Source organism: Mastomys coucha, chromosome X (assembly GCF_008632895.1).
Source record: "Mastomys coucha isolate ucsf_1 chromosome X, UCSF_Mcou_1, whole genome shotgun sequence".
NCBI lineage: Eukaryota > Metazoa > Chordata > Mammalia > Rodentia > Muridae > Mastomys > Mastomys coucha.
The window spans coordinates 70,148,764-70,167,639 of record NC_045030.1 but is presented as its reverse complement, the minus strand read 5'-3'; the positions used below and the strand labels follow the sequence as shown (position 1 = coordinate 70,167,639).

General features: G+C 40.3%; 1 pseudogene; it reads left to right on the top strand.

The window, feature by feature from the left end:
- Positions 1–17,334: 17,334 nt before the first annotated feature.
- On the top strand, positions 17,335–18,238 carry LOC116093037 (annotated as a pseudogene).
- The last annotated feature ends 638 nt before the right edge of the window (positions 18,239–18,876 follow it).

Here is an 18,876-nt window from a genome sequence, read left to right as displayed (position 1 = left end):
AGAGGCTCAAAGCTCGAATCTCAAATGTAGAAAGCTGACTGCTGAACACTCTCTCACAAACACACTTGGCTCAAAGTCCCACCCATCCTTAGTAAAATGTCCACTATGCTAATCTTCTGGGCTACTAGAGACAAGTCTCTTTCTTGCTAAATCCTAGGAGTGGTTCAGCTTCAGTATGTGAGATTGAGGATTCTACTTGACCTTGCCCTGAGATAAGTCTCCCATTCTCTAAGCTTCAATGCCGTACCCACAAGGCTAAAGGCAATTAATCTGGGTGGGTAACATTCTTTACGAAATTCCAAGACAGGGATTGGCTAAGATGTTGGAACATTGATAAAGGTCAGAGAGCAATGTCCAATTTTGTCTAGCTATTAATAAATCATATCTTGGTGGGCACCTAGCATGTGAGTTCGCAAGAACATATCTGGGCTACCTCTGAATTAGGGAATGCCACTAATGACTGAATACCCAGGAGGCACAAACTCCCTTTGAAGTTATAAACCTCTTGTCCTTGATCAGACTTTTACCCCTGACATTACAGACTTTACTGGTGTAGATGAATGGGCATGGCATTTCCCCCTTTTATAATTATTTTTCAAATGAAGTTCCAGAAGGTCCCTCCTCATCATGGCTAGGAATCTAAAATGTCAATTAATAATAGCAAGCAAGATTATATACTGAACCCAGTCTAAGGGATTCATTGTGCTTAGATTATTTTTTAAATAGCTGGCCAATTCAATGTTCCAAGTATCCAAATGACTTTTGCTAATATCTGAAGTTTCTGCCTTTAATTGTTCCATATCATGGGAAATATCTGTATCCTTCCATACTCCCTGAAAATGGTCCTTATTTTTTTCCCAATCCATAGTTGAGTTATAGGGTAATGGTGTGACACAAATATACTGAAATGAGGTATGACACTTAGTAGCTAGCCAAACTTACAAACAACATAGCATATGGATAAGAGACACAAGGAAAAGTCATATTAGCAGCAATAAGTCCAAACATATTTGGCTGAATAGCAGCAGCATTAGCGATTCTGGTTGTTGCAGTCTGTGGTGAATGTCTGCTTCTCTTGTTCCTCTCCCTCATCTTCTCAACAAGTGTTTGTGAGCAGGAGAGGCAGGGCTGATTGGACCAGTCTTTCTGGTATCTAGATTGGGGATTCTGCATTCTGTGGAAAGAACATAAATGCACCTTCTTCTCAAGGTAATTAAAACATCTGGGCCTTTTCTAGGCTCCAGTAAAAAAGTATTATTCCATTTCACCTAGAATAATTATGCCTGGTTGTAGGGTGCCATGGATTTTTTAGAGAGCTCTTTGGCACCTAAATTTTTTTTAAATAAAAAGCATGATTTAAATAATGTGCAAAGGGATATAATTCCCCCTTTTCTGTTTAAAAGCCAAATGTTTCAGAATGCAATGTGCACGTTCAACAATTAATTGTCTCTGAGAATTTTAAGAAATCTCAGTAATATGGGCAACATTAATTTTTTTCTTTAATATTAGATATTTTCTTTATTTACATGTAAATTTCTCCATTCTCAGATTCCCCTCCAAAAAACAAAGAAACAAACAAAAACAACAAAAACAAACCCCTGTTGCCTCCCCCCTCCCCATGCTAGCCACCCCACCCTCTCCCACTTATTGGCCCTGGCATTCCCCTACACTGGGGCACAGAACTTTCACAGGGCCGAGCTCCTCTCGTCCTATTGATGATCAAATTGTAATCCTCTACTATACACATGCTGCCAGAACAATCAGATCCCTCCATGTGCAGCAAGTCCTTCCTTGGGTATTTGGATCCCTCTTTTAAGAATGAATGCACTGTCCACCTTTTGGTCTTCCTTCTTCTTGAGTTCCTTGTGGTTTGTGGGTTCTTCCTGTATTCCAAACTTCTGGGCTAGTAACCACTTATCAGAGAGTGCATACCGTGTTTGTTCTTTTGTGATTGGGTTACCTCACTCAGGATGATATTCTCCAGATCCATCCATTTCCCTAAGAATTTCATAAATTTATTGTTTTTAATAGCTGAGTAGTACTTCATTGTGTAGATGTACCACAATTTCTGTATCCACTCCTCCTTTGAGGGACATCTGGGTTGTTTCCAGGTTCTGGCTATTATAAATAAGGCTGCTATGAACATGGTGGAGCATGTGTCCTTGTTACATGTTGCAGTATTTTTTGGGTATATGCCCAGGAGTGGTATAGCCGGGTCCTCCGGTAGTACTATGTCCAATTTAACATTAATTTGTTGACAAACATGTCAAATGCCTGACTGTAATAACCAGTTATATAATCTGCTCCAATTCAATTAAGGAATACCAAGCATAGAAAATTAATTTAGGCAATGATTACATTTTTTGTTGCCTTTCCTGTCAAGGCAATTGTAACTAGAAAGCCTGAAAAGGTATCAATAGTTACATATGCATATTCTATTTTCATTTTTTAAAATAAGAAATATTCTTTAAAAATACCAAATTATCATCATAAGCCATTACTATTTTGATGTAAAGAATAAGATTATATGGCCAAACAACCTCTTAAATACACAATAACTTTATATGAAATAGGCAGGCTAGATGGTAATGCTTTTACAGGTTCCATGACCTCATTGACTTTTTATAAATCTTAAGTTTGAAGTTATTTTGAACCACACCTGGATAGATCTATGATAATGCTGGTTTTGTCTTAAAAACTATTTCCCCAAGGTAAGAGAAAGGTTAGGCCAGGAAGAATTCCCTAAGCAGGGTTTGTAAAACAAAAGGAATACCTCTCAGGCCTTATTGAGGCTTTTGTGCACTTTTGCACTAACTCAAATGTAAGTATTTCACTGATCATTCCACCTGACTCATACCCAAAGATTATACCTCCTGTAGTGAGGTCATATTCCAAAGGCAAGTTTGCTGTTTATCTCTGTCCGTTTCTCAAGCTGATTTATACTTGAAACATTTTTTATAACCTTGGTGCTGTAAAACCATTGCTTGTAACAAAAACAAACTCCACTTGAGGGTCTTTGAACTGTTTTTAGGGCACAAACTCTTTCGAAACAATTTATTAAGAGCCTGTTTGATACAAAATAAATTTTTACTAAGATCTCCTTTCCAATTTTAAATTTTGTTATTACCAGTCTATCTAATTAAGCTTGTTTTTTAAAGATGGCAGCAGGCCCATATTAGCCACAGCTACTTTTAAACTTTTAGTACTCTTGTAACCATCTTAATTATAAAATAAAGGTGAGTTAAGATTCTTAAGATTGTGATCAGACTGCAAACTGCAGCCAATGGACCACTGTCAATTTTAACCATACTTTCTTAATTTCTTTTGTAATATTAAGCCATAACCATAACTTTTCGAAAGCAAAACCCAACTTAAAACAATCTATGCTCTTTAAAATCATTACTAAAAACATTACATTTACATTACAAAGTTTTTAAGTGTCTCCCTGCTTTTGAACTATAGTTAGCAAGCCTGGGTCATTCTGAGATAACTTCTCAGAGCATGCCAGGACTCTGGAAAGTAAAATCATGGTGTTAACTGATAAGCTATGTGGTACAGTGCCTTTACCATTCTCTTTCTAAAGTACCAGATGATATTATTTTTGGTGGGTTATTTAATAATCCATTAAATGATTTATCAGCTCGTCTCACTAGTCTTTTTGCCAGCCACTACCTCATTAGGCTTGGAGACCTCTACCTTCACCCTCGGCTCTTTGGCCTTGTAGGGTGTAAGTTTCGGCCTCCCTGGCTCCTTTGCTGCGCTTCTGCCCGTTCTTCCTCATTCCCAAATTGGGTCAGAGTTGACTTCGAGGTGTACCAAGGAAAACCAGTGCCTATTGAGTAAGTTTAGGGCTTCCCCTCTTGGCCTTTCAATGTACTCTGCGCTTCTCCCCATTCTGTACGCATTTCCTTTCGGATCAGAGGTGACTTCGAGGCATCAATGTCGACCGTTAGGCCAGAGGTTCTCAGACTAGGAACATATGAAAAATTTCTCTTGACCCCTCACTCTCTTACTCTTACTCTTCTCCTCTTGTTCTTTTATTCTTACTCTCCTACTCTTCCTCTTACTTTTCTCCCCTCTTGCTCTTACTCTTGCTCTCTTGCTCTTCCCTCTCTCACTCTCTCTTGCTCTTTGTTCCTCTCTCTCTCTCCTCTCTGTTCTTTGTTCTCTTCTCCTGCTTTCCTCCTCTCCTTTTTCCCTCTCTTCTTCTCTCTTTCTCTCCTCTCTGCTAAGCAGTTGCTGAACTCTAGCCAAGATTTTGGCCATCTTGGCTGATTCACACCACGTGTGTACCTTTAATGCTATGTGTCCTGAGTTACTAGTTTTTAACTAGCTTTCAGTTACCAATGTTACAACATTTTACCATACCCAATAACTTATAAGCCAATAATCATATAGAAAATATGTATACCTTTAAGACTAGTTAGAAGCCAAATGAACTGACTACAAAAATACCATAAATTTAGATCAATCAAATAATTTAGAACTTAAGCTTCTGACCCCTTTTTAAAAAACAGCTTTTCAGCAGGGCAACTTAGATCAGCCTTAGCTTTGTACTCTGAGCTCTCATGCCATTTGTATAACTCAGAAATCTGCCTGTCTCTTCCTCCTAAGTGCTGGGATTAAAGGGGTGGTGTGCCACCACCGCCTGGCCAGTTTCTTGTCTGCCTATTTTCATCTGCTTCTAGAATGAGCAGAGTTCCATCTTTATGGAACTGCTTTCCAAGGGATTTCTGCAGTCTTCTCATGTGTTCCAGGCCCTCCACAGCTGGAACATGCAATTTCACTCCACCTGGGAACATATTCTGTTTCCATAGGAACTTATAGGCACTGAATTTCCATCTCTTCGTTGCTACAGCCTGGGCAATTCTCTGCACCACTGCTGTTGAGGTGTCTAGGCATGAATCTGACTGCCCCATGATACCAAGATTATTTGCCAATAACTGATAAACTTATTAGTGGGTCTGCAGCATCCTAGTGAGACCCTATTAATTGCCTGAATAAAAGGAAAAAAGAAAAAGGAGAATAAGAGATAGCTTACCTGGTCAGAGCCCCATGTTGGACGCCATCTACCATGGATTGGGTTTGCTGCAGGGACCTCTTGTTCCACGGGGTGAGAGTTCTGGTCAGGTGGGCAAAAAATTCAGCAAGTGACAGAGTCGACACAAGGAAGTGCTGAGTCTCAGTGAATTTCTTAAAAATGGCATGAGTATTTTACAGTCATTGCAAAAGAGAAGTGAGAAATCTGGCAGCTCAGCACTTGAGGTACATCTGAGGCTACCTGAAATACACCGGGTCTAAAGCATCCACATCTTCGGGATAGGCACTGCACCCCCCCCCCCCCCGGGCCTGAGTGCTCTGGGTCCCCTGGGGGCTATGGACTGCATGAGGCTCGAAGCTCAAATCTAGAATACTGACTGCTGCACACTGTCTCTCACACACACACTCTGCTCAAGGTCTCTCCCATCCTGAGTAAAACGCCCACTATGCTAATCTTCTGGGCTAGTAGAGATAAGTCTCTTTCTTGCTAATTCCTAGGAGTGGTTCAGCTGCAGTATGTGACTGAGAATGAGGATTCTACTTGACCTTGCCCTGGGATAAGTCTCCCATTCTCTAAGCTTCAATGCCCTACCCACAAGGCCAAAGGCAATTAGTCTGGATGGATAACATTCTTTACAAAATTCCAAGCCAGGGTTTGGCTAAGATGTTGGAACATTGGTAAAGGTCAGAGAGCAATGTCCAATTTTGTCTAGCTATTAATAAATCATATCTTGGTGGGCACCTAGCACACAAATTCACAAGGACATATATGGGCTCCCTCTGAGTTAGAAGATGTCACAAATGACTGAATACCCAGGAGGCACAAACTCCCTTTGAAGTCATAAGCCTCTTGTCCTTGATCAGGCTTTACCCCTGATATTGCAGACTTTACTGAAATAGATTAGTGGGCGTGGCAGCAAATGAATCTATATCATCAAGATTAAACAGATGTTATAGCTGTTAGACAAGACATTTTGAAATACATGTGTAAACATGAGCAGAAATACTGTAGCAGAAAATATGGAAAGCTTGCAAAATAGTTTCCAAGAAAATATCTATGGAAACAAGCAGATGGAAAGCATTACTTGATGAAATACAGATATGGATATCAAACACAGAAAAACAAAAGCATTACATTCAAGAACTTGAGAGAAATTTAAGCTAATACAAAAATGGTTTCTAATAGAATTTCTCCTTGTGGAAAGATAGACAAAGGGAATATTTTTATATACATGAGAAACTTGTATACAGAGGTTATAGTAAATATAACAATAATGAAAGTCTTAAATGGCATTAAGACAATAAAAAAATTCTGTGTGCATCCTATTATATGAAGTGATAGTTATGGATAGAAAAATGCTTAAGTTCTAGCATGTAATACATTATATCTCATCATAGCCATCTTTCAGATATTTAATCCACAAAGAGTATTTTACATGACATAGAGCATTGACCAAAGAAGCCAAAAGCCCATAACAGCAACAATAACAACAACAAAGTAAGATTTTTCTGATTTCATTTTAACAAACCTCTAGAATGGAAAAAATTAATAGTAAAGAGGGCCAATCAATAGCTATTGACTTAGAAGAAAAGACTTCTCAAAACATGATGTGGTTTAAAAGAGAGCTGTCCTCACTAATGTTAAGGTAGGATGTGGGGGGCAGCAGGTCAGTGACATATTAAACATAATGTAGACAGGACAAGCATTCATTTTCAGTTGTGTTTCATGTTGAAGGATATTTTTATGGAATTCTAAAGTTTCAAATCCAGGCTTGGTGGTACATATCTTTAATCTGGACCACACCTTCTTCTGGAATCCTACATAAAGACAAAGGTAAAAGCAACTGTTCATTCTACATCTGCTTGTACTTACTTGCCAGCACATTTGCTGGAACCTACTTCAGGATTTCAGTTAATATAGAAGACAACTAAAAAACATAGCCTCATGGGACTGAGCAACTAATAGATTCTTTGACTTCCCATTCTCAGCTACTATTTTTGGGTAAGTTGGACTACAGACTGTAACTCATTATAATTAATTCCCTTAATATATAGAAACATTCCATAAGTTCTCTGATTCTAGAGAACCCTGACTAATACAGGTGAATAGTGTGTGTATGTGTGTGTGTGTGTGTGTGTGTGTGTGTGTGTGTGTGTGTGTGTGCATGCACACGTGTCTGTGTGTCTAGAATGTTTGGTATTGTTAGAGCCATTCCCAACTGAACATTAGAGGAGTAAGAGGTTGCATCTTGCCTTTTTATCTGGTGTTTGAGGGTGTTCTGTGCCCTTTCAATTATACCTTGTCCTTGGGGATTATAAGGGATCCCTATATGGTAAGTCATTTCCCATGTAGAGCAGAATGTTTTAAAATAAATGCTAGTAAAGTCAGGACTATTATCTGTATTGATTTATTGTGGCAGGCCCATAATGGGGAATGAAGGGAACATATGGAACATAAGCATTTAAGAGCTTTCTCCCATTTGGACAGAGGCCCATATGAAGTGGGAGTGTGTATCTATTATAACAAAATAATATATTTTTTGGTTATACAAACTGGAATACATGCGTGACCTCACTCTGTGAAAAATCATTAGCCTTGAGGCCTGGAGTGTAGGTAACTCCGACTTGTTGAATTGCAGGGGTTGTACTATAGAGGGACATGAATTGTGAAGTTTTATGATCCAGTATTGTTGATTGGATGGAATATGGGGGAAGTGGCATTGTAATCCTTCAAGGTTAACATGGGTGCATGAGTCAAAATCCTTTGCTTCTTCAAGGATGACTATAAAAATTCTTCTCAAGGAAACTTGGTAAGCCAAGAAGTTTTCCTTAGATATAGGGCTAGGTTGATTGAACATATTTGATAAAGAGAAAAGTAGTCCTACCTTTAATCAAATTGGAAACTCTCATGGACAAGGGGAGAAGGGATTTTCTTCTAACCAGATAAAAGATCTATAAGTTAAGTAACTTACAGGGAAGTAAGTTAGCAACATATAAACTGTAAGAAAATAAGTTGAAAGGACCTTCTTCCTCAAGGGTCATATAGACAGCATAGAGTTCCCTGAGTTGGGGTAAGCAATCAGGGGACTTGCAGAAATGAATAGTTGGGTATTGATCTCAAGGGTGCAAAAGTATGACTACAACCCTAGTTTTCTCTGGTGAAGATGAAGGGGACATCAGGAATTAGTGGTGATGAAAAGAGGCATGGGTGAGAGTGAGTGCAGCCATGTCATGAGTGGAAGAGCAGAGGCTCATTTCTCATTAGGATAATGATTATCAATTTGTCCAGAGAACCCTCATTAGACTGAAGGCAAATTGGGAGTGATTTTTAGGTAACCATTGGACATCTGAGAGGGCAGTCTTCATGAGGATTATCTGGCTCATTGCCCGGTGTTTGAAAGACCCTGATTTATCCTAGCTTTATCATAGAGGCCAGAGCATCATCCTCTGTTAGGAGTCTGGGAGCACTGCCATTAGGAATGTGTAGCCATTCAAAATTACCCTGAGGCTGATATGGAGCCCTCATGAGGTTGGAGGAATGATTGAATATGAAGATCTAGACAGGCTTTTCTTGTGTGTATTGAGCCAGGGACATTCCCTAGGGTGACTCATTAATCTTTCAAAGGGCTTGTTTGGCCCCAGAGGTGACTGGGTGGGCAGGGTTGTTGTTGTTGGTGGTGGTATTATGATGGTACTATTATTTCCTTTTAGGGGTCAAAAATGTGACTGTAGTGTTTTTGTAGGGGTAGGTAGCCATAGCCAGAACCAGTTGAATTTTCCTAAGAAACTCTTAAGGGTATGAGATTTAACATCTGTGGGAATGTTAGAACAGGCTTATGAGGATGGACTGAAGTTAAGGAAATTTCTGTCCTCAAGAAGGTGATGGGGGGGATGAGTTGTATCTTGTTCAAGGCTAATTTGAATCCTATTTTTGTTAGAGAAGAGACCAGTAAATCTTTGAGGTCATGGGGTGAAGTTTTTGTTTTTATTTCCTCAGGCCAATATATCATCCATATAATGATAAATGTATACTCCCTTTTCTAAAGGTGGCTTCAGGATGGCAGCAACCACTTCTTGGAATATAGTGGAGCTGTTAGCTCTCCCTGAGGGCCAAAATTGACACCAGGAGGCTGGCCCAGAGTTCCTTTTTTATATCTTTAAAAAATGAAATATATTTATTTCTGGGTCTTCAATTCTATTCCATTGGTCAACCTGTCTCTGTACCAATGCCATGCAAGTTTTAACACTATTGCTCTATAGTACAGCTTGAGGTCCGGGGTGATGATTCCCCCAGAAGTTTTTTATTGTTGAGAATTGTTTTGCTATCCTAGGTGTGGTATCCTGCCCCTCTGCTCCGTTGTGGGTTCCATAAGCTAAAGAAAGCTGTGACAGGCCCGGGGCTGAGACCACCCGCCTGTGGCATGAAACACTGGTGGCAGCCCCTGAGATCAAACACAGACTTTGCAGCTCGGAAGATCAAAAGAACTGAAACTAAATGAAACTCAGCCTGTATCTGCCAGAACTCCCTCCGCTTGAAGTGTTGTTTTGTATACAGACTGGTGTGCTGTTTTCCTGCTATCACGTCTATGCTAAAAACCAAGAATTGTTTTGGTTCCTGCCTGTGCCATATAAACCCATTTTTCTCTAGTAAAGATACACCTTGATAAATCTACTTGGTGTGGTTCTTTGTTTTGTTATTCCATAGAGGGATGCTAGAGGGGTGAGTGGGTGGGTGGATGGGTGAGCACCCTTTTAGAGGCAAAGGGAAGGGTGATGGTGTCTGGGGCTCATGAAGGGAGGACAACATTTGAAATGTAAATAAATAAAATAATGAATGTATAAATAAATAAATAAATAAATAAATAAATAAATAAATAAATAAATAAATAAGAAAAGAGATATCAGGGCTGGAAAGATGGCTCAGCTGTTAAGAACACTGATTGCTCTTCCAGAGGTCCTGAGTTCAATTCCCAGCAACCACGTGGTAGCTCACAACCATCTGTAATGGAATACAATGCCCTCTTCTGGTTGGTCTGAAAGGAGCAACAGTGTACTCACATTAAATAAATAAATCTCTTTTTGTAAGAGAAAAAAGGAAAAGAAAACAAAATGGAATAGCTGCCCCATGGGCAGGCATCAATCCTCCACACTATTATTTATGCTATGTTGTATTTGTAGACAGGAGTCTAGAATAGCAGCTCTCTGAGAGGCTCTAACCAGCAGCTGACTGAAACGGGTACAGGGAGATAGAGAAAAAGCAATCTTTAATATCCATGGCAAATCATGGAGCATTGACCATAATTGCAGAGACTAGGGGGAAGCCAATAGCTACCATCTCCCAGAATTCCTTTTAATTGCAGATGGGAGCATTCCATGGACAATGGGGAGGTGTAGATATGTTTGAGTTGGAATTGTTCTTTAATGAGCTAAGTACAAGAGTCTAATTTCTCCCTGGGTAAAAGCCATTGTTCAAGTGAGACAGGCTCATCTGAGACCTAGTCAATGCAGGGAGTAACATATTTTACCATGGCTCTTAGAAATGGGTGTGACCCCTGGGAGAGTGTTTGTCGTAGTTCTCCATCTAGATGCATTCACTTTCTATGATACTAGAGAAGATGATATCTAAGGCTTCTAAGGTTGGTGGTCACATCCATGATAAGATGTGTCCGTGGTAAGAGGTCTGATAAGGCAAATGCACCATCTAGATCTTCCTATATAAAGGCCTCTTTTTCATGGTATAGGCCTGGGAGGAGCCCCTCTATGCCTATTAGTTGTGGCCCAGGAATTAATGTCCCAATGCTCTGAGACCTCAGATCATTTTAAAATATTCATGTCTGCTTCAGAGTCAATTAGCCATATTAGTTTCCCCCCAACCCCAAATTTTTATATTGAGTTTTGTACAAGAACCTTCCAAAATGTTAGTGAACTACAAGATTTTGTGAGTTTTACCTCTTATAATTGGGACTGATGGTTGCACCTTTTGGAGATTAAAAGGGCTTATTATTTTTATCATATGTAGAAAAGCAATCTTTTTGTCAATGGAATCTTTTATGGCCCTGGGGACAAGTGGTTTTAGGAGTGGCTTCCAAGCCCCTATATAGGCTAGAGTTATGAATTTACACTTCCAGTGTCCCTCCTTTCCACAAATAAAACATTTTGTTTTAAGGGCCACTGCGAATGCCTGAGTAATGGAAGCAGCTTTATGGGTAGTCTTCCCAGTGTCCTGAATGCCAATTATCCATTTATCTTAAACTGAGGACATTTTCTTTATAGGTTCACTTTTGATCTAATAACAAAGATGGAGAGGGGTTCTTAGAGTTTTTGCTGGAGGACAGAAGTGAGGAATCCTAGTCTAGAGTTTCAGGATGTGGGGTTATGCAATCCCAGGCCTGAAGGGCACAAAGGTGTACTTGATCAAAGTACCCTGGAGGTTGGGTAGACTGCTGTGTTATTGTAGAGAATGGAATTGGTCTAAGGGACATGAGTATCATCCTCTTGTACCACTCCTCTAAGATTTTTTGTTAATTGGCCCAGTAGGATATCAGTCTAAGGGCTGAGAGCAAGTGGATTGAATATTATCAAAGAAAGCCAAGGTATTGTTTCCATTGTGGGCAAGTTTGAAGGAGTTTCTAATCTCGCTTAAGCGTTGGGTGGTAGTTTGTAGGGGGCAGAAGGCATGGACCCTTTAAGAATTTTATGATTATTCTTAAAAGAAGAGGTAGGAAGGGCATAAGGTGGCAGTTGGGTAGGGGGTAATAAGAGGTAGGCGTGAGAGCACTGGGAGGTTATTTTCTGTCTAATGTATTTGAAAGCTTATTCAAGAGCAATAAGGTCCAGCACAGGGCTTTCCTTATCAGAGGAAGGGTTTGGGCTCCTCCATAGTTTCCTTCTGGGAGGGACCTATACATTGCCAGATGGCTGCAATGATGCGGAGGAAGGAGAGAGGTGTCTCTTCTTAGGTTTTCTCCTTCCTGTGAGGTAAGCAGCCAGGGTCCAGACATCAGTGTCATAGGTGAGGTTGGAGATCAGCCAAGATGCTAATAGAAGGACCTCTTCCCACAAGGACATTGCTTCCTTCTGTGAGAGTTAGCCCCTTGAAACTTTCAGGGACCCAGAGGCCTTTAATTTGGAACTCCTTCTGATGAGAAGCAGAATTTCCCTTGACAAAAAATTATGGAAGCAGTCAATCAAAAGGGGAATGTTCCAGGGACTGCAAGAATTCTGGGGATTTCACCAAGATCATGGTGCAAGCCTACCTGTAACTTTAAGAAAACCACCTTAAGTGTTCTTAACTTGTTGTTGCATTAGCAGGTTCTTTCAGAGAAATTTAGAGGTGAGTTTTGCGGAATCCCAAGGTCATTGTCTGACCAGAGGACTAAGGGGCCTTGAGTCAATGCTTGAGTCCCTGATGAAAGATGTTAGTTGTCCAATTGTCATAGTTGTTCCCTCAGGACAGCTCAAGTCAAAGGAAAGGAGGAAAAAAGAACCAGCTGATCATCAGGTGAGGAAGGAAGGCAAGATGCAAATGTCTCTCAGAGGGGAGTATTCACCCTCTTCTGCACATCCCGGAGGGTGCCCTGTTCAGGGTCCTCAGCCCAAGATAGGCTGTTGAGCCTCAGGGTTCTGAGGAGCTGGGGAACAGGGTCTGGGATGGTGCTGAGTATGGCAGGTATAAACAACCTGGCACACCGTTTCAGAAAACAGCTTATTTACTGAACTAGGTGGGGCTAGTTTATATATAGTTCAGGGGAAGGAATGACAAGGAAGTACCTGCTATTTGGAAAGCAGGGACCTTCCAAGCATAGAAGTTAGTTAAGCAGACCCCCGGTCACATGATTTCTGAGAAGTCAGTTCTCTGGCAGAGAAATGGAAGCCAAGCCGGTTTTATCTTGATGTGCCCTTTGTCTCTATAGAGAAGAGTAGGCCCAATCCTGATTTGGTAGGGAGTAGCCTCAGTCTTGCTGTGCTCTCTGAGAGATTAGGATATGAGCAGAGGTCTAACATCCCTTATCTGGCTTGGGAACCCACAGGTTTAAGAGGAAAGACTTCTCAAACTACTGTGAGATTTGAAGGAGAGCTGCCCTCACTAAAGCTCTTGTGATGTGAGAACGAGAAGCTATAAAGTAAAAAAGATCAAGTATGCTCTTTTGAAAAGGTGGAGTCCAAAGGCAGGTGATTAGCTTATAATTGGCTCAACCCAAAAAGGAATGATACAAATACTTTATATTCTTCACACACTGAATTATTTTCTGGGAAAATAGAAGTATTTAAAGAGCAATTCTGCTTCTTACTTCCTCTCTGACAGTATGGTCTCTTTCTATCTCTTTCACTCTCTGATCCTTACACCAAATAATATGAAAAACTGTGTTTCTGGGCAGTATGAGGCAGAGTATCAGAAAAGTATTAAGTGGGATTGCCTAAATTCTGACTTTCTGCTTTCAGAAGTGTGAGCTAAATGAATGTTCTTTCTTTATAAAATACACAGCATCTTGCATTTCACTGTAGTAACACAAAAGAGACAATGAACATGAGAAATATTGGGCATTTATTATCACTCTTTCAGTTGTAAAGAGAAGTGGGTTTTAACAAATGTATACATGTGGCAAAATGCATATACAGTCTAGCATATACATTTCACTGTATCATAATTCTACTTTATTATAGCTATTCAAGATAATGCTGCATTCAGAGTTAATAAAAAGTTAAAAAAAGGGAAAGAGTAAATATATTTGCAAGGAAGTTTTATTTGTAAAGTCCTATGTAAGTCCAAGGAGATAGCTTATCAGATAAGGTCACTTGCTCTGAAGCCTGGTGACCTGAGTCAGATGGAGAAGATCAACATGATTGAAGGAAAGAATAGACTTCCAAGGTTATCTTCTGATCTCTCATGCATGACCATACACACACACACACACACACACACACACACACACACACTCACACCCACATAATAGTAAAAAGAAATAAAAACATATATGTGTAATACTTCTTGCTTGACAGGATTGGATGAAGTCTATTCACAAAGCATTGTTCCACACCAAATTTTTTAGGTGGGTTAACAGTTATTGAACATGTCACTTTGGTTTTGGTTATTATCAATTATGCCTGATGTTTCCATGTTTTTGGAAGCTTACTCAAGTATGAAATAAATGAGCAGACAGATTGCAAAATAATAAGACTGCTATTATAAAGCAAAGCATAGTAAAGACAAGAAATAGTAGGTTAACAGGTCTTACAGTACTCAAAGGTCCTGATTATTACTTTGGAATTTGTTTTGTGGGAGATTTGGAAGCTAATGGGCATGGCATGTATGGTTCTCTGTTTTGACAGACTTGGATTATGTAAGCTTTTGTGTACTTCCTATGTATTTTCACACAATGCATCTGATTTTAATTATTTGACCTGCAACTATGTATAGAGATGATATAAGGGATTCTTCCCAAAACTTCACTCAGAGGACATGGTTTACCTTGTAAAACATGGATGCAAGTCTAAGCCAGATAGGCCCCCTTTTATCTATTCTCTGATATGTCCTACAAGGCAATTCAGTAGAATTTATACATCTTTTAATGTCATTGGGAGATCATTATTCCATTGTTGAAAGTAGAGTGTTGTATTCTGACCCATACTAATGTAGGTCACTAGGTTGCAAACATGTTACTAGGTTGTGTTGTTGTTGTTGTTGTTGTTGTTAGTGTTATGTGCATAGTACTTGCATGTGAGGGTACTAGGCTGGCAGACTTATCATGAACAGATTTGTGTGGTGTGTGTGTGTGTGTGTGTGTGTGTGTGTGTACACATTACTCAAAGAAGTGTCCAAGTTTGCTAGGCTTCACTGTTTGCCTGTCTCATCTTCTAGTCACCAGTATTTTACTTGGAGTGCAATTGCTATCTTCCTATAGGATGATGTCTTTCTTCCTTCTAAGGGTCTTTCCTTGATTTAGGTCATGGGAGGGTGTAACAAAAACGATAAGATTTAGTCAATCTACAGGTAATGTGTTCTCTCTTTCCAGGTAGGAGACAGCCAACCACAAAACATGCTTCCCACATCTTTTAGCAACCAACAACCTTAACCAAAATCCTTTCCACTCCCATGCAAAGCACATAAGTGGAAGTACACAGCTCTTCATTCTTTTCTGTAGAATAGTGGGCAAGGAAGATATTGATGTTCTGTTCATATTCTCCAGTGTCTGAGTTTCTCTGACCCCCAACTATGAAGGAACCACAGTTTCTTCCTTCTTCCCTCCTCCCACCCCCATCCTCCCTGGTGTCCTCCCAGTTCTCAAACCACAAAATCACAAAGATACAAATCTTTTGATGTAATAATGTATTTATTTTTACAATTCTCACTGGACAGCATTAAACTAGTCAAAGTGTAATAACTTGGCATTTAAAAACTATTTGAGGAGAAGACACATAGGTCTGATATCTCTGGCTGTGTTCTGGGACTACAGGCTATATATGATATAAGCATTGTAGGTGTTTGTAGTCCTGGGCTGACTTGTAGTTCATCTTGTCCTTGATTGCAGAATGTGATCAACTCTTTTGCTTAATTGCCTTGATCGCAAAGTGTGATCACCTCCTCATTCACCTGCATGTTTTGATAGCAGACAGTAAAGCTTTCTTTCACCTGCTTATCTTAGTAGAATAATGTGATCCTCCCCTCCTTCACCTGTTTGCCTTGATAGTAGAGTACGACCCTCTTTCCCTTTACCTGCTTGTCATGATTGTAGACTGTTATTATCTCTTCTTTCACTTATTTTTCTTGATATAATTGTGTAATCAGCTCCTCTTTTACTAGCTTTTTTTGATTGCACAAGGTAGCCACCTCATCCTGCAATTGTTTGTCTTGATTTCATGATGTATTTGCCTCCACTTGCTGGTTATAGTGGTGGTCATATTGTGTCTTCACTTTACCATGCAGCTGAGAGTTTGAGAGTATTTTTTTGTTTGTTTGTTTGTTTTTTGAGACAGGGATTTTCTGTATAGCCCTGGCTGTCCTGGAACTCACTCTGTAGACCAGGCTGGCCTCCAACTCAGAAATCCACTTGCCTCTGCCTCCTAAGTACTGGGATTAAAGGTGTGCGCCACCACCACCCGGCTCAGCTAATAGTCTTGATTCCACAGTACATTCATCTTATTCTGTACCTAAGTATATTGATCCCACAAAATCTTCAGCTTTTCCTGCAGCATTTTTTTCTTGTTTGTATCTTTGATTTTTCTTCTTTTTCTGAGGCTCATTTTCTACAGGAAATGGTGTTGTTTCTCCGTCTTCCTTAGGTTTCTCTGAAGGAGTGATATTTTTTTTCAAGATCTTCACTTTTGGATTTTTTGTCGGGCTCCATTTTACCTTTTCTTAGGACTTGTAGAACCTAGAAGAATAGCACAATGTGACATTGGTTACTACAGATGTGCAAGGAAGCAAATATTTCTAGGAGTTTGAGTTGAGCAGGAACTTTAAGCTAGACCATGCAAGGGTAGGTTTTCCATGGGAGGGGGGCATTGATGGAAAAAATAGAAACTTTACTTAGGTTGGGTAAACTTACTTTGTCACCTCCTCTATAAGTGGATTAACCCAAGGTCTTGGCAGAAAGTCAAGTTCTGGGCTGTAGGCAAATCTTGCCCTTCTCAGTTAGGTTGCTACGTGAAGTCAATGGGTCCCTCTCTGCAGCACCGTCTTGTGACTTATTAACCTTGACCATTGTGAAGCCTCACAAGGGTCTGGCCCAGAGGGCCAACTAGCTGACTTGTATACACCTTCCTTGAACAATGATAGCCAAACCCATAAGCCATGATTGGTTAGTTAGTTCTGCCATAGCCAACTGTGGCAACCATGAGATCTGGAATCACAGTGTATGCTCTCTGACCCCTTGAATGGGCATGGAGGGAGGCCAGTCTGCCTGGAAAATGAAGGCAGGGCTCAAAAAACAGAAAGCATTACCCCTTGACACCTCTGAATTAGGGAGATGCTGGGAGGAAAAACAGGGTCAGTTTGAGCATAGAGGCTTCTCTTCAACATCCCAAAGGTAGTGTTTTCATGCCATCCTTCACTATACAGTTTGTGACAGGTACATGTGGCAGAGGGTTTGCCCTTCAAAGTTCTTTCTTAAGCTCCCCCAACCTAGATTCCAGTTGCAGTCTTCCATAACACTTAATATTTTCAATTACCTAAAAATTTTTCTGAAAGTAGCATATTCTTAAAAATATATGGATGGGGCACATTCATTATCTTATTCCTTTCTGCTACTTGACACTGCCAAGGAAGCACCACTGAAGGCTCTCATAACTGCCGTCATGTCTAAGTCAGAGTCTCCCAAGGAGCCAGAACAGCTTTGGAAGCTCTTCGTTGGAGGGCTGAGCTTCGAAACAACCTACGAGAATCTGAGGAGCCATTTTGAGCAATAGGGAACACTAACTGACTGTGTGGTAATAAGAGATCCAAACACCAAGAGATCCAGGGGCTTTGGGTTTGTCACATACTCCACTGTGGAAGAAGTGGATGCTGCCATGAATGCAAGATCACACAAGGTGGATGGAAGAGTTGTGGAACCTAAGATTGCTGTGTCAAGAGAAGATTCTCAGAGACCGGGTGCCCACTTAACTTTGTTGCTTTGTTGCTGGTATTAAAGAAGACACTGAAGAACATCACCTACGAGATTATTTTGAGAAGTATGGGAAGATTGAAGTGATAGAAATTATGACTGATAGAGGCAGTGGAAAAAAGAGGGGCTTTGCTTTTGTCACCATTGATGACCATGACTCTGTGGATAAGATGGTTATTCAGAAACACCATACTGTGAATGGCCACAACTGTGAAGTAACAAAGGCTCTGTCGAAGCAAGAGATGGCTAGTGCTTCGTCCAACCAGAGAGGTCGAAGTGGTTCCAGGAACATTGGTGGTTGTCGTGAAGGTGGTTTTGGTGGCAGCCGTGGTAGTGGTGTATATGGTAGCAGTGGGGATGGATATAATGGATTTGGCAATGATGGAAGCAATTTTGGAGGTGGTGAAAGCTACAATGACTTTGGTGATTACAACAATCAGTCTTCAAATTTTGCACCGATGAAGGGAGGGAACTTTGAAGGCAGGAGACCCAGCCCTTATGGTGGAGGAGGCCAGTACTTTGCTAAACCACGAAACCAAGGTGGCTATGGAGGTTCTAGCAGCAGCAGTCGCTATGGCAGTGGCAGGAGGTTCTAATTACGTAAAGCCAGGAAAAAAGGCTTGGCAGGAGAGGAGAGCCAGAGAAGTGACAGGGAAACTACAGGTTACAACGGATTTGTGAACTCAGCCAAGCACAGTGGTGGCAGCTGCTATAAAAAAAGACTTTTTTTTTAATTTTTAAAAAGATTTATTTATTATTATATCTAAATACACTGTAGCTGCCTTCAAACACACCAGAAGAGGGCATCAGGCCTCATTATAGATGGTTGTGAGCCACCATGTGGTTTCTGGGATTTGAACTCAACTCAGGTCCTTTGGAAGAGCAGTCAGTGCTCTTAACCGCTGAGCCATCTCTCTAGCTCCCAAGAAGACATGTTTTAGACAATACTCATGTGTGTGGGCAAAAACTCCAGGACTGTATTTGTAACTAATTGTATAACAGGTTATTTTAGTTTTTGTTCTGTGGAAAGTGTAAAGCATTCCAATAAAAGGTTTTACTGTAGAGCTTTTTTACCCATGCTGTTGATTGCGAAATGTAATAGTCTGATCATGACGCTGAATAAATATGTCTTTTTTTTTTTTTTAAATGTGCTGTGTAAAGTTAGTCTACTCCAAAGCCATCTTGGTAAACTTCCCCAACAGTGTGAAGTTAGAATTCCTTCAGGGTGGTGCCA